Genomic DNA, 15,793 nt, shown 5'->3' with positions numbered 1-15,793 from the left:
GCCAGTGACCAGGAAGGAACCAGGAAAGAACCAGGCGATGTCGGGCGCAATCAGGTTGATGACGGGTGCCTTGTCTCCGCTGCCACGTGGACTCTGGGGCACCGAGGATGTCCTGGAGTGGATCACGAGCTGTCCCACAAAGGCTCTCGCTGTCGGCGGTGTCGGCTTCCGGATCAGAGTCAACAAGCCTTGGCTAAGGCAACCTACGCAGGATTCGAAGAAGGCTTAACACTCAGACCAGCAAGGTTTGAGCGGGTGCTCCTTTTCAGGGGAGAGAGTTCCAATCTGGAGCAACCAAACTGGATGTGTAAATTCAAGGTTTCGTCGGTACTGGGGCCACTAGCCAACAGGCAAGCAACCGGACCAATGCGTTGAGCAGAAAGATGCAAAAAGGCCCCACGCAGCACTCGTCAAGTGAGGGTGAGCTTCGGTGCACAAGCTGCTCGGGGCTGGAGCTTCTCAGACTCCAATGCACAGCTTCAAGGGAGCCTCGGGTGCTGCACGGTCAGCGCTTCGTGGTTTATTCAAGATGGCCGCTCCCACGCTTCAGGTCGCCTCCACGGGTCCCAGCTCTGCGTGGTCACTCCTTGACCACAAGGGAGATTCTTCAGTCTTCCACGTCGAGTGGGATGTCGAAGGGTCCAGAGTTTCATTTCATAAGTTTCAGTCAGGATAATCTGATGTGCATTGGCACTGCTCCCACCTATATTCCAAATCTGGGGGCTGGATTACCTGCTAGGTCCCTCCTATGGGTGGGACCCAGGAAGGGGGTGGTTACACCCCTTTCCTTTGTCCAGTTTGCCGCCAAGACTGGGGCTGGAGTGCCCCAGAACCGGTTTGACTGGAATCTGCCCAGTGACACCTTGTGTGCCCCAGGCAGTGTCTAGTTTCATTCAACCCTCCCTGCTACAATCCACTATCTCCTGTCTGGGGTGGTGTAACACCTCCCTGTGACAGGAGATCTTTTGATCAAGCCTCCTCTGTCAAGTTTCGGTCAGCAGCAGGAGGCCAGACTAGTGTCTGTGGCAGCAGCATCCATTTTGTGATGCTGGGGCTCTGGTTAGGATTAACCGCATTTGCAGTAAGTAACATGTCTTCTCCCTCTAGAAGGGTGGAATGCTACCCCCGTCGCCAGAATTGGCGAGGGGGTAGTATTCCAAAATGTATGACACCAACCACGACATGTTTTGATAAAGCCAAACCAAAGTTAGCATTAACTGCGAGGATTATAATGCACTTAAGAGTATATGGTATGGCAGTATCACTAGAACAGCTATAAGGAAATGGTTCTGAAAGCTGCAGACAGGTTCAGCTCATGCTAGAGTACCATCTCACATAAAACCAAGCACTCTGCCTCCAGGATTGTTAAGGCCTGCCATAGGAGTGACTTATAGGTATATATGTGTCCAGATATAGGTTTAGACATAGGTATACTATATCCAAGCAAGGGGTGATTACACCACCTTGCCCCAGCTGTGTGAACAGCCAGTTGTGTCGATTTAAGTACCAGCCAGGGGTGGCAAAAGATATGCTGCAGCCCCTGGTAGGCCTTGGATGCACCTATGCCCATGGCACCTATAGTGCACTGTATAGGGGCTGACAAGGTGTCCAGTACCAAATTGGTTATGTACCTATAGTGCATGTCTGTGAATTTAGAGAGAGAACATCAGGCTGTGGGTCTGATTAGCAGGCCCACAGCCACATTAAGTCGAAAACCAGTGAAGCAAAAAGCAAAAATTGGGGTGACCATTGGATAGCAGACCCTACTCTCCTACAATAACTATTTAGCAATGTATTTTCTCTCCTTTTCTAACTCTTTCAAACAGGCTATTATGGTGCTGTTACTTCACTAGTCTGTATTGCTGTATCACTTCGTTCATCCTGTGCAATGTGCATATTCAGGTTTTTGTGTCTAAATCGGTAAAAGTGTCATGTAAAGTGTTTTTGAAATATTTGCGCTATCAAGCATTTGTGGAATTTCTTTTAATGCTGTTATCAAAGCCAGTTTGGTACTATGTAGGCTTCTAAAGCCAAACTGGGACGAGTCCAAGATATGCCACAATCACATCATTCCCTGGCTTAATTGTTCCACACAACATAAGTAAGTTTAGCTAGCTGTATAGCTTCTAACAGGCTTAAAATGTATTTCTCATTATATATAGGAATACCAGAAGTTATCATAAATACCCTTTGTAACCATAGCTAGCCATAACCATGTAATACACCAAAAGCATACTGCCTGTCAGTGTAGATTGTAACACCCAGTGCATCAGATAAGCATCAGTAATTATGCAACTTGTGCTGAAGTGCCATAAAAGAAGTATGATGCTTCCACAATATTTGATATTGTGCAGGCTGCATATGCTGCTCTCAGTGTTCCATGATGGTCTCTCACACAAGACCCAACCATAAATAGAATTTGTTTAGCGTGTTTCAGTGAAACATCTTGTATATATGATCATAGTTCAGTACACAATTCTGTTACATCTACACAGTCGTAGTCACAATCCTCATTGCCATTATCCATTTCTGCAACTGGCAAGAGCATACTACGATTTAATATACTGCATCTTCTGATTGAAATGTTGTCAGCCGGCAAAATGATTTTCTCATACTTAGTAAGACGAATGTTTGTCAAATGCAGAGTTTTAGTATGACAAAACACACAAGATGATGGACGGAATGTTGCACAATGGCAAAACCTTCACCCCCAGTCACACATCTGGGTCAAGACTGATTTGCATATGGCCATGTCTGAACTGGGGTGGCTTGGTGAGCAAAATAACGATGGATTAAACCCAGATCTGTGACTGGGGGTGAATATTTTGCTATTGTGCAACATTCTGCCATCATCTTGTTTGTTATGCTGTTCACCCTATGTGGGAAGAGTATGTCCAGACGTGGGTGCCTTGCTCACTACGCCACTGGAGTCAAGCTATCCTGGCTGAAGATGGCTGATAGCCAGAAACCGGTCCTGGGATGCTTGATTCCGTTCCAGGGAAGACATGGCTTGGCAGTTCAGGCTGGACTGTTCCCATGAGGCACAGGGTCAAGACTGATTTGCATATGGCCATGTCTGAACTGGGGTGACTTGGTGAGCAAAATAACAATGGATTAAATCCATATCTGTGACTGGGGGTGAATGTTTTGCCATTGTGCAACATTATGTCCATCATCTTGTTTGTTTTGATTTTGAGTATGAGTCAACAAGATCTCAAGTGGATGAGGGACTAGCACAATAAGTGCGTAACCAACCTCAATCCCATCGCACTTCTAAATTACAAGGCAAACCTCAGTCATTGACTTCAGCCAAGGAGGAAGTGCGTTGGCTACTGGAACAAATTCAGCAGAGAAGTAAGCCACAGTTGGTTGACTTTACCTTGCTCTTGTCCCAGAATAGATAACGCACACCCATCCTTCTCGTAACAAAATAGGTATAAACCGTTTTCATAATTTGGCATTCCTAACATAGGTGCCCTACAGGGTTTGTCTCTCAGCTCTTGGACAGCAGTCATGCATTTGTTATAAGATGGCGCTGGATCAAACATATAAGGCTGTGAGTAAGCCTGAGCAAAGGCTTTGCAATAAGGGAAAAGTTTGGAATCCACTGTCTATAGAGTCCACCCATTCCCAGGATAATTCTAATTTCTCTCTGTGTGCTTGGTGAATTCATATTCAGGATTGCAGATACACTTTTCTTGACCCTTTCTCAATATAATGACCCAAAACGATGACTTCTCTCACACACTATTGCATTATTGTGGGGGACAATTTATGACCATTGTCAGCAAGATTTTTCAAGAGTACACTTGTATCCAACTTGAAATCTTTTTTTGTCTAAACCATCAGGTTGTCGATGAACTGCATCAGCACTGAGTTACAGGGCAGCTGCAGGACCTCTAGCTCTTTTGTTAGTATCTCACCAAAGAGTGAGTGACTTTCTGCATACCAAAACAAGTACTTTATTGAGGAATCTGTACACGAAAACATACTGGCTGTCTTTATGAAGCTAAATAGATAAGAACACAGCACAAGTCAATGACGGTACTACAATCTTCATTCACATAAATTGTAAACATAATCACAGCAGGATTCTATACCACAGCACAACCTGGAAGTACAATTTTATTACATTTTCTAAGATCTTGCACCACCCTCCATTTTCCACTCATTTTCTAATTTCCGTCACAGAAGAGTTGCAAGGACCACCAACCATCTCTCTCAGGATGCCCTGTTCTAAATGATTTTCAATCACAGGTTTCATTTCATTCTCTGCTTTGTGAGTAAGCTTGAACTGAGGAATTTGAGGGTAAACTGAATTAGGTTTTACTATAATTTTCACTGTCTCTCACTTTCAATCAGTTCTATATCCTTTCCTGTAAAATCCTATGCCTTGTCTTTTAATATCTATCTTTAATCATATTTTGTGAGGATTAGGAATATAATGATTCAAATTTTATGTTTGGAATCCTCGCCCTTACATTTGAATTTGTATAGCATCTGACAAAGAAGGTCCCTACCTGATAGGTCTACAGGACTTGTATTACAAATGATTTACTACTCAGCATCTTTGAGTGGGCGAATTCCTACAGGAATATTATCTGATATCTGATTAACTATTTGCATATTGCTGTTACCAGCAGATTGGACATTTTTTCCTGAGAGGGGTAGGTTTATATCCTCCATCGTACAAACTGTAGATTGGGTAGCACCCTTCTATATCAAAAATGATACATTCACCTCGCCACTTACGGCAGGCCAATGTGGTCTACCTCTACGACTGCACCAAGCATTCAATCCTCCTCCCCAATCAGGCACCAACATTGTAAATCAATTGCAGACTCTGGCAATTGTGTGGAATCAATAATCAAAAACTGATTTAGTTGAAAAACTGACATCTTGTTTATTATATTCTTCTGCATCACAGAAACTATGGGCACAAACACATTGAAATGCCTCTGACTCTTCATCTTTTGAACATAAGTCAATTGGGCTGAGACCACTGACTAAGAAAGTTGTGGTCAACTTAGTCTTAAGTGATTTGGAGAACAAAATCATTCTGAATTCGGTCTGGATTCTGTCTACACTCCTGTTTCCAGAGTTCAAGACTCCTGCAATATTGATTAACAGTAGTCTTTTTCAACGCATTAATCTTTGCATTCATTCCATTCAAATAGCTCATAAATCTACGTTAGTCCTGCAGAACAAAATTCAGCACATCACTTCCCTGGACACTTAATCCCTGCATGTTTAGATTTGCACTATTAGCAGTACTATCAAACACAAATCCATCACCTGACTCTTACCACCTTTATGGAAAGGATTAGGGGCAGATTTACAATAAGTGACGCATCCCTGCATATCAGCAGGGATGCGCCGCTTATTGTGCGCCGCAGCTCCGCCACCATTGGTGCGCCGCATTTACAATGCCGTGCACCATGGAGCAAAAAGAGCACAGATGCGTCACGCATCTGTGCCGTAAAGGCTGCGCATTGCTGGAGTTGCGTCGCAGGAATTTATCAGCAAGGTGGATGAATCGCTGCGACCCAGAGGTCTTAGAATTGGATTTGTTGCCAACAATAATGGCAGTAACATGGTCAAGGCCATGTCAGACTGAGGCTATTTCAAGATCCTGTTTTGCAAGATTTCCTCAAAAAGGAAGACATAGACAGCAACATACTGACCACTTACAGAAGAATCTGCACCCATTTCTGCCATTCTTTTAAAGCCCAGAAGCATCTGCGGAATATACGGCGTAATAATAGAGTACCAGTTAAAGCCCTGATGCAGGAGGTGCCAAAATGTTCCACCTTTTACATGCTGCAACGTCTGCTTGAACAGTACAAACAGATCAATGACTATGTCATTCAAAGAGGAGGGGATGCAGTTGGGAAAACTATGACCACGGATGCGGACAAATGGGGCCTAGCCAAATGCCTGACACAGATGCTACTTCCTTTAGAGGTTTTCACACATGAAGTTAGAAAGGAGGACAGTACGATGGCCAAAGCTATCCCATTGCTGAATCTCCTACAAGACCAGGTAAAGAAGGTGTCTGAAAGGATCGCCCCTGAAGGTGTGAATGAAAACACAGAAGCACAGGCCTTGGTTGAGAGCTTAGTCCTGTGCTTGGCTTCTAATATAAGGTTGCAACATGACATCATAGAGTCCAAAGAGTACATATGTGCCACACTTCTTGATCGTCGGTACAAACAAATTCTGCCCACTTTCAGCCCTTTGTCTGAACAGGTTTTTTTAAATACAAGAGGTGGTTTGTAGAGCAAGCTCTACTTGGAATAAGAACGGCTGGTACTTCAAGTCCCATCCCACAGTTCTGGGGTGCCGCCTTCAACTTCCAGAGAGGGTAGTCTTGTCTCCAAGCAGCCAACAAAACCATCAACCAGAAAACTAGCAACAACAGGAAAAGGTAGACCGGACCCAACCTCTACATTGTATTGGCTTCAATTGGTAGGGCTCAAGTCCAGTGCAGAGGCGATAGCAAAACAGGTAGAGTAAATGGCAGCACCAATGACCATAAGGCGTATCCGGATGATCCAAAAGAGGTCTATGTGGATCAACGTCCATTGAAGTATTGGTATGTGTAGATGTGCCAATGGTCAGAGCTTAGCAGGCTGTCAATAAAGTATCTGGCTTGTCCTGTCACCAGTGTGTCGGCTGATACGGTGCAGCAGGTACGGTCTTCACAGCGAGAAAGGACCAGTCTTTTTCCTCACAATGTGGAGAGATTGACTATGATCAAAATGAGCCAACATTTTATACTACACAATTACACTGTTCTGAAACAGCAGCACAGGAGAAGGAAGAAGGTGATTAGTACAAAATTGAATCGAATGTGTTAGCTGACCACCTTCTGGGTGAACCACCTGAGTTTGAGGATGAACTCTACTTCCTGGACTAAGTATACCAGTGCCCCATAGAATTTTTCAAGTTTTCTCGTTGAACTTATTTTTTTCTTTGCAAAATTTTTTTTAAACAATTAGCTAGAGGAACATTATTATTTTGTGTCAGATTTATGCTGCCCCACTTTTTTTATGAGTCTCATATTTATTACTGGAAGGCAGTTGAACCAGTGTGCATTGAAGAAGCCTCCACATTCTATCATGACATTGGGGACAATACCTGCCCCCCCCGCAAGCCTATTTCCTAACACCTACCCTTTTTTGCATCACTTAGTACTAGAACGGCTGCCCCATAAAATCATTTATTATTTACAGGACTGCCTGCCAATACCAAATTCCAATGTGGTGTCTGCATCAAAGATGATTGAATACTCAATACCTGAACTACCTGTGCTTGCCTTGAATTTAATGAGTTAACTTCAACTATTACAATGGTGAGTGACTGATTGTGTGGGTGATGATTTAGGTTGATTGATGATTCATGTGGTGACAGACACTCAGGGAGAGTGTGTATTATGTTGAACTTTAATATGGGCAATTGATTATTGATTTGCTGTGTTTGGGGCTTGAGTGATGGGCGCCTATTGTATTTTCCCTGTAGGTGATGATGATCAGCCCTTTCACACTTAGCCAGATTTAATATTGTAGGGGCGTTCTCCTTTTTTTTGGTTCTTCAGACACAAGAACAGTCAATTTAGTTATCAAACATAACCCTAAGCAAAATACTGCAATTCTGTTTCATTCTCTATTTGTTCTTCATTAGCAGTGCCCTGAACTCCACGTATATTTTGCTCTGGTCCTCGTGATTCATGATGATTATGATGACTGTTCTGGTTCTGGACTGGTATGGGGTTATTCAGAGTCATTCAGTACTGCCGGAGTATAATGGAAGAAGAACTCAGGGCGGGACTGGGAGCTGCAGGACTACCTCATCAACACACAGCAAGAAGCAAGAAGTTATTGAGTATCTGCTTCTGTTCAAAGGTAAACCAAGAGTCTGAGGCCTGGTACTACTCAGCTATTTGGAATAGAGAGAGGTGTGTTAATGAAATGCTGCTCTGTGTGTGTGTCAGTGTGTGTTGGAATTGTGGCAAAAGTGAAACTCTGAGCACTCCCTTCTTGTTTTTTTTGCTCTGTCTCTTAGTTTTCTTATCTTGATGCACTCCTCATGAAGAGTACTTTCCTTCTGTCCTTCTCCTTCGGTTTCTCTTTTTCAATCTGCAGGGCTTCTTCTAGTCTCCTTAATGAAGGAAAGGTGAAAGCTAGATGAGCTCAACAACATTCCTGCTTACCTACTGGACCAGTGCAGAGAGGCCACAAAGAGTGGACATTCCCAAGGAGAATGCAGACGCACCACCCAATTTTGCAATACAGTATCATTTTTCTTTTAACAATCATATTAACTAAGAGAAGAAGCGGGTGGGTGGGTTTACTCCCTAGCCTAGAAGGCCGAACATTTGGATACATGGTAAATTTTGGCTCGGCCCTGGGCAGAAGGGCTGTTTGCAATGCATGTATCTGTACTCTGTCATACTCATTCCTTTGTTTCCTTCTAACAACAGATTGATAACGAATAATGTGCTGCTGCTTATTGCCCATATGAATGTTGGGCTTGAGTTGTAGTGTTTGTCTTTGTCAAACCTTTCCCCAAATCCCATTACCCATCCGTTCATCAAACCCCTAACCCTCTTCCCCCGCGTCGTGTGATTTATTGAGCTGTGGCTTAAAAATTATACCCTGTGGCCCTCGGTGACTGAGGTAGGCTGGGCTGGGCCCGGTTATTTTTAATTGCTAATAAATATACGTGTTGTGTCTAAAACGAAGTGTCCCCTTGAGAAGTTAAAGAACAGTTTTTGCTCCATTGACATTGATTGGAGGGCAACCGCATACTTGCCTCCATTCTCAAACCCATTTTTTGGTCCATTCATATTTTTTATCACACTTTCAGTGGATATACATTTTTCCATCAACGACACCCTTTGGAAAAAAAATTCAGAGGATGACAAAGAAACTTCGCTCTGGGAGATTAGTGGGGGGAAGGACTTGTGCAAAAACAAAATCCAACCCCCTAAGAAACAAATCAGTGAATAATCCTTTACTAAAGGGACAATGTCAGCTTTTCGACCTGTGGGAAAAAGCAGTGGATAAGAAAGTATCTGTTGTTGAAAATGAAGGCTTACTTTCTGTCGCACAGGTTGGCCCAACTCAAATGGTTGTTAATTCGGTCCCCCTTTCATTAATGACAGACCCATTCCAAATAGAATCCACTGCGAGGTCCAGCCTTGTACATTCCGAAGCTGATGGTGTTATTGAGCTTCACGCTCATTCTATGGAAGGAAAACAAGCTAACAATTCTCCAGCGCCACAAGCCTCTACTTCGTACGTTAGGTCAGGTGGAGATCCCTCATTGTCATCCATTGACCTCAAACTTTGTGGCCGTTATGTGAATGCAGGTAGTTTGAAATCTTTAGAAGCCATTAAGCCATCAGTGGGTGTCACCCCATCTGGGTTATTGTTATATAGCAGTACTCCCTCTATAAATGTGCAGGACATGTCCGCGTTGTTAAATGTTTCAATGAGCCCTGAGCTCAATCTATCTGGAATTTGTCCTTCTGCTGCTGCTAGCGAAAAACCCATATCGGAATCTCTGATTGCCCTGGAACATCTGTTATCCTCCATATTATGTCTGTTGGGCAAATTTGTGGGCAGCTCTGATTGTATCTTGGATTCTGTCACTAAAATACTGAATACAATGCTGCAAAAGGCTCCTGAAATGAGGAGTGCCCCCTCCACCGCGGCCGATATTAGCTTGTCAATGGGGAATGGAAATGCGCCTGCAGAGAATTCTGGTATAAAGCCATCAGTAATAGTTCAAGAAAATAATGCTACGGCCCTGCCAGTTTCTGCGGCGACTAATTGTGTAAAGAACTCAGGGGCATATTACCAACCAATAGAGATAATTTTTGTCTCTAACTTATTTAGAGACAAAAATTATCGCCGCAAATCGACGATTTTTATTGCAATTAAACCTTGCTATTAGCAAGGTTTATCGCAAATGCGATAAAAAACGGCCGCAATGCATGAATATCGCTGAAAAGTCAGCGATATTCATGCATTATCGAGCAAATGCTCTTAGCCATGTTATCCACCTCCCATTGGATAACATGGCTAAGAACTGCTCCTGGGCAAGTGTTAGCTTTTGGAGATATTCGCGCTTAGCGCGAATATCTCCAAAAGTTGGTAATAGGAGATAGCGATGTTAGCGACTGTTTTCAGTCGCTAACATCTTGGCACGCCCACTTTGCATGTCATTAGTGATAAATATCACTGACATGCAAAGCGGGGCCCAAGATGGTCACTATCTCCTATTAGCTGTCGCTAACTGGTGTTAGCGACAGCTTGGTTATAGGGAGATAATTTTATCTCCGCTTTCTTGGCTTTTAAAGCCCAAAAAGCGGAGATAAAGCCCCTTGATAATATGCCCCTCAGATCTTGAAATAGAGGAAGAAAATCTGTCTGTCTCAGTCTGTAAAGTAGCACAGGAGCTATTTCCAATTTTCATCCCGGAAAAAAAAGGGCAACAAGATGATGATCAAGAAATAAAGGAAAAAACCTGCAAACATAGAAATAATAAAGGGAAAAAAAGGAAACCTGTGCGCAAATACAGGAAGAAAAGACAAAGGCGGATAATCTTCCAAAATTCTATTGTTGTAACTGATAATGAAGTGAATGCCACTGACTCTAACCTGGTGACCACAAAAGTGGCAAGTGAATCCTGCCATCCATATTATGGTCCAGAGAGCATTTGTAATACTCTGCCTACGACTGTGGAAGACACACCTCAGAGGGGTGGACATGGGCTGACTGCCCCTCCTATGGTAGAGACAAGGAGCACTATTCCGGTTGAACTGGGGGCTCTCAACCCTTTGGCACCTTCTTTTGCTCCTATGGATGGGGTCGGTGTATGCCCACTCCTCTCTTCCCAGGCAAAAATATCAATGTCTTATGTGGACACTTTGGTTTTTGACTTTTTCCCTCTATTTGATGTGGATTTGCCCTTAAATAGATCATGGTTGCTTAAATGTTTTAGTGACTTGGAAAGTCTTCACCTCATTCACTCAAGTGATATTGAGTTAGTTTCTTTGTTAGGTGGAGATAGTGTATCAAGTATTAGGGTCAAATTTTACTCTAAAATTATTGTTAATCTGATATTACAGCAAGCGGAGAATTTCCAATGTAGAGGTATTGACGTTTTGCCTATTTTTAGTCTTGGTAATACCACTTCACCCCATAGGATTACCCAAAAGGGTGTTAAGCAAGATGGGGTTTTTTCTCCTTTTAAAGATCTAGGGGTATATTACCAACAACTAGCGATAATTTTTGTCTCTAACTTGTTTAGAGACAAAAATTATCGCCGCACATCGGCGTATTTTATCGCAGATAAACCTTGCTATTAGCAAGGTTTATCGCAAATGCGATAAAAAACTCCCGCAATGCATGAATATCGCTGAAAAGTCAGCGATATTCATGCATTATCGAGCAAATGCTCTTAGCCATGTTATCCACCTCCCATTGGATAACATGGCTAAGAACTGCTTAGGGCAGGTGTTAGCTTTTGGAGATATTCGCGCTTAGCGCGAATATCTCCAAAAGTTGGGAATAGGAGATAGCGATGTTAGCGACTGTTTCCAGTCGCTAACATCTTGGCACGCCCACTTTGCATGTCATTAGTGATAAATATCACTGACATGCAAAGCGGGGCCCAAGATGGTCGCTATCTCCTATTAGCTGTCGCTAACTGGTGTTAGCGACAGCTTGGTAATAGGGAGATAATTTTATCTCCGCTTTCTTGGCTTTTAAAGCCAAAAAGCGGAGATAAACCCCCTTGATAATATGCCCCCTAAAGATTTGGGTCTCTAAGGGGAAACGTTCGGTCTCCCAGGCATTGCCTCCTCCACTAATCCAGAACTCTTTGCCATCATCGGTGGAATTGGCTGCATAGTGCCCTATCAACTAAGAGCACAGATAATTTCAAATTACTCCATCATCTTTAATAATCAATTGAAAATTATTTCCTGGAATGCAGCTGGGATACATAGTAGTCCAGAGAAACTAGAATTTTTATTCTCGCTGGGAGCAAATGTGATTTGCATCCAAGAAACATGGTGTACTGATAATATCTATGTAGGGAAGGATTACTATGTGTTGGAAGCGCTGGCTGCCCCATCCAAGAAAGGTCATGCCAAAGGGGGAATCGTTTGCTTGTTATCTAATAAACTGCAGTGGAGATTCTCGCATTATATTGACCCAAGTAATCTCTATCAAGCTATAACAATAGCAAATCTCCCCAGCTCTCTAAATAAGTCTGCTGTCGTAATCATTAATGTGTACATTCCTCCCGAAGAGCGTTTTAATATTTTATTGAAGCACGTATTTCAGTATATCGGACAGATTAAAAATGTTTATTCTCCACCCGAAGTTATCCTAGTTGGAGATTTGAATTGTAAAATTTCTAATGCTAGTTTAAATCTATTTAGAAATAAACCCAAAGAAGAGGCTTATTTTATCCCACAATCCCTCTTTCCAGACAAAATAATAACTAATAAAAGAGGGAAGATTCTACTGGAAGAATTATCGGCAGTTGAGGGGCTCATTTTAAATGGGAGATTTCCCTCTGATGTGCCCGCGAAATTCACTCATAGGTCCCCTTTTAGTGCCTCAATTCTTGACTATGTGATCTCAGATTATGACATTTTCCCATGTATCCAGGATCTCACGATAGCCCCTACATCCTTGAGCGATCACAGCATAATCATTATAACTCTTTCTCTAAAACCTCCGCCCACTGAGTCCTGGTCCTTCAATAACAATGATGTTACTTTCCATGGATCTTCGGGTAGATGTTTTTGGAACCCAACTGCCATTATAGGTGTGCATGATACTCTATGCAAAACTATATTAGAACTAAACGATTGGCATGGTTCCGAAATTGTTAATTTTGAAAAATTTATGGGGAAGATCATTTTAGATGTAAAAAAGGTTAGTTGTTCTAGGAAAAAGGTATTTTTTCCTAGTGCATTGCGCATCCTGAATAAGGAAATAAATAAATTAGTGCGAGAGCAATTTTTAGGTAGATCAGGTGAACTAGCTAAAGAAATATCGAGGTTAAAAAGAAGGAGAACTAGATTGAAAGCGAAACTAAAAAAGGAGAAGGAAGATTCAGTATGGATAAACCTGCGGGAAGCAGTTGCGCGTGGCAAAGCGAGAGAATTTTGGTCCATAGTTGGGAAGGGATGTGGTACTAGAACGAGCCCTCTCCCCATCCCTATTTCTGAAGAAGTATGGTCCTCTTACATCCGGAAGCTGTATGCAGGGAACGTAACATCGGCTGCAGATAGTGACCCTGACTTAACATCTGAGGGTCCGATTAATTATCCTACAGAAAAAACAATAGAAATGGCCATAAAGAACATGCGCTCCTCCGGCGCAATGGGACCTGACGTACTCCCTATGACGGTTCTGAAGCAGGAACCATTACTATGGAGTAAGATTCTTTACCCATTGTTTAAATCCTGCTTTGATACTAAAATGGTCCCTGCCTCTTGGAGGGGAAGTATATTGGTCCCTATTTTTAAGAAGGGAGCTAGGCATAGCCCCATGAACTACCGTCTGATTGCTCTCCTCGACTCAGTCGGAAAGGTTTTCGCTAAATGTATCTTAATTTTACTTGACAATTGGATCGAGGAGAATAATATTTTACCATTTGAACAAACTGGATTCCGTAGGGGGCACGGTACATTAGACAATCTCACCACCCTACATGTGATTACTGATAAATATACACATGTGAGAGGGGGGGTGGTGTTCGCTGCGTTCATCGATTTCTCCACGGCGTTCGATAAAGTGGATCGTCGAACGCTGTGGAGAAAGTTGGCAGCCCTTGGTTTACCACTTTATCTACTGGATCTTCTCCGTGCTCTCCATACGGAAACGTGGTGTAGTGTTCTCCAAGGGGGCGAAAGGGGACTCTCGCATAGAATTCCATCTTTGAACGGCCTTAAACAAGGCTGTCTTTTGGCTCCACTATTGTTCTCCTTATACACTGTAGACCTTCCTGCCTCCTTGTCAGCTTGTGTGGGTATAGCTCCGGTGGTAGGGGGGACCCCTATTTCTTGTTTGATGTATGCCGATGATATCCTTGTTTTAGATTTAACTCCGAAAGGTCTCGCTAATCGGCTGCAAGCCCTACATGTTTTTGCTGATTCCCATTTTATGAAGATTAATACATCTAAAAGTAAAATTATGTGTATTGCCGGGAAAAAGAAGTGCCGTTCTGAAAACTTTGGATGGTTTATCGGTGGCCAGAAATTAGAGGTTGTTAAATCCTATACCTTTTTGGGTAAAATAATTGCGGCCAATTTGAGTGAGAGGCCCCATATCGAGCATAGTTCACGTAAAGCCCTCGCTCATGGCAAAGGTTTAAATTCCCTCTATCTTGCCACTGGAAAAAGACGCTTCGCCTGTTTACTTGAGGTGTATAGGGCAAAGATTCCTGCTACGATATTATATGGCATAGAACTCATAGAGCTGAAGCATTGGGATTTTTGTCACAAAATTGAAGGGAAACTCTTAAGATCCCTATCTACCCTCAACACCGCGTGTTCTTTGGCCGCATGTAGGCTCGATTTCGGTCTTAGGAGCAGCTGGGTTCAGGGACTATCCGCCTGATTCATCAAGCTAAATTGCACTCGCAAAGGGCAAGATTCTCAGAATCTTGCTTTTTGCGAGTGCAATTTTTGCATTTGGAATTCATCATCCCAAATGCAAAATTCGCTATTTAAGAATTCGCACATTTGCGAAGAATTGAAAGTTGGCAGCCCTTGGTTTACCACTTTATCTACTGGATCTTCTCCGTGCTCTCCATACGGAAACGTGGTGTAGTGTTCTCCAAGGGGGCGAAAGGGGACTCTCGCATAGAATTCCATCTTTGAACGGCCTTAAACAAGGCTGTCTTTTGGCTCCACTATTGTTCTCCTTATACACTGTAGACCTTCCTGCCTCCTTGTCAGCTTGTGTGGGTATAGCTCCGGTGGTAGGGGGGACCCCTATTTCTTGTTTGATGTATGCCGATGATATCCTTGTTTTAGATTTAACTCCGAAAGGTCTCGCTAATCGGCTGCAAGCCCTACATGTTTTTGCTGATTCCCATTTTATGAAGATTAATACATCTAAAAGTAAAATTATGTGTATTGCCGGGAAAAAGAAGTGCCGTTCTGAAAACTTTGGATGGTTTATCGGTGGCCAGAAATTAGAGGTTGTTAAATCCTATACCTTTTTGGGTAAAATAATTGCGGCCAATTTGAGTGAGAGGCCCCATATCGAGCATAGTTCACGTAAAGCCCTCGCTCATGGCAAAGGTTTAAATTCCCTCTATCTTGCCACTGGAAAAAGACGCTTCGCCTGTTTACTTGAGGTGTATAGGGCAAAGATTCCTGCTACGATATTATATGGCATAGAACTCATAGAGCTGAAGCATTGGGATTTTTGTCACAAAATTGAAGGGAAACTCTTAAGATCCCTATCTACCCTCAACACCGCGTGTTCTTTGGCCGCATGTAGGCTCGATTTCGGTCTTAGGAGCAGCTGGGTTCAGGGACTATCCGCCTGATTCATCAAGCTAAATTGCACTCGCAAAGGGCAAGATTCTCAGAATCTTGCTTTTTGCGAGTGCAATTTTTGCATTTGGAATTCATCATCCCAAATGCAAAATTCGCTATTTAAGAATTCGCACATTTGCGAAGAATTGAATTGAAGGAATCTCTATTTGAGATTCCTTAAATGCAATTCATGAAGCATTTTAAAATTGCGAAATT

The sequence above is a fragment of the Lissotriton helveticus genome, chromosome 6 (genome assembly GCF_964261635.1).
Source record: "Lissotriton helveticus chromosome 6, aLisHel1.1, whole genome shotgun sequence".
Taxonomy (NCBI): Eukaryota; Metazoa; Chordata; class Amphibia; order Caudata; family Salamandridae; genus Lissotriton; species Lissotriton helveticus.
This window is presented reverse-complemented; position numbering follows the sequence as displayed.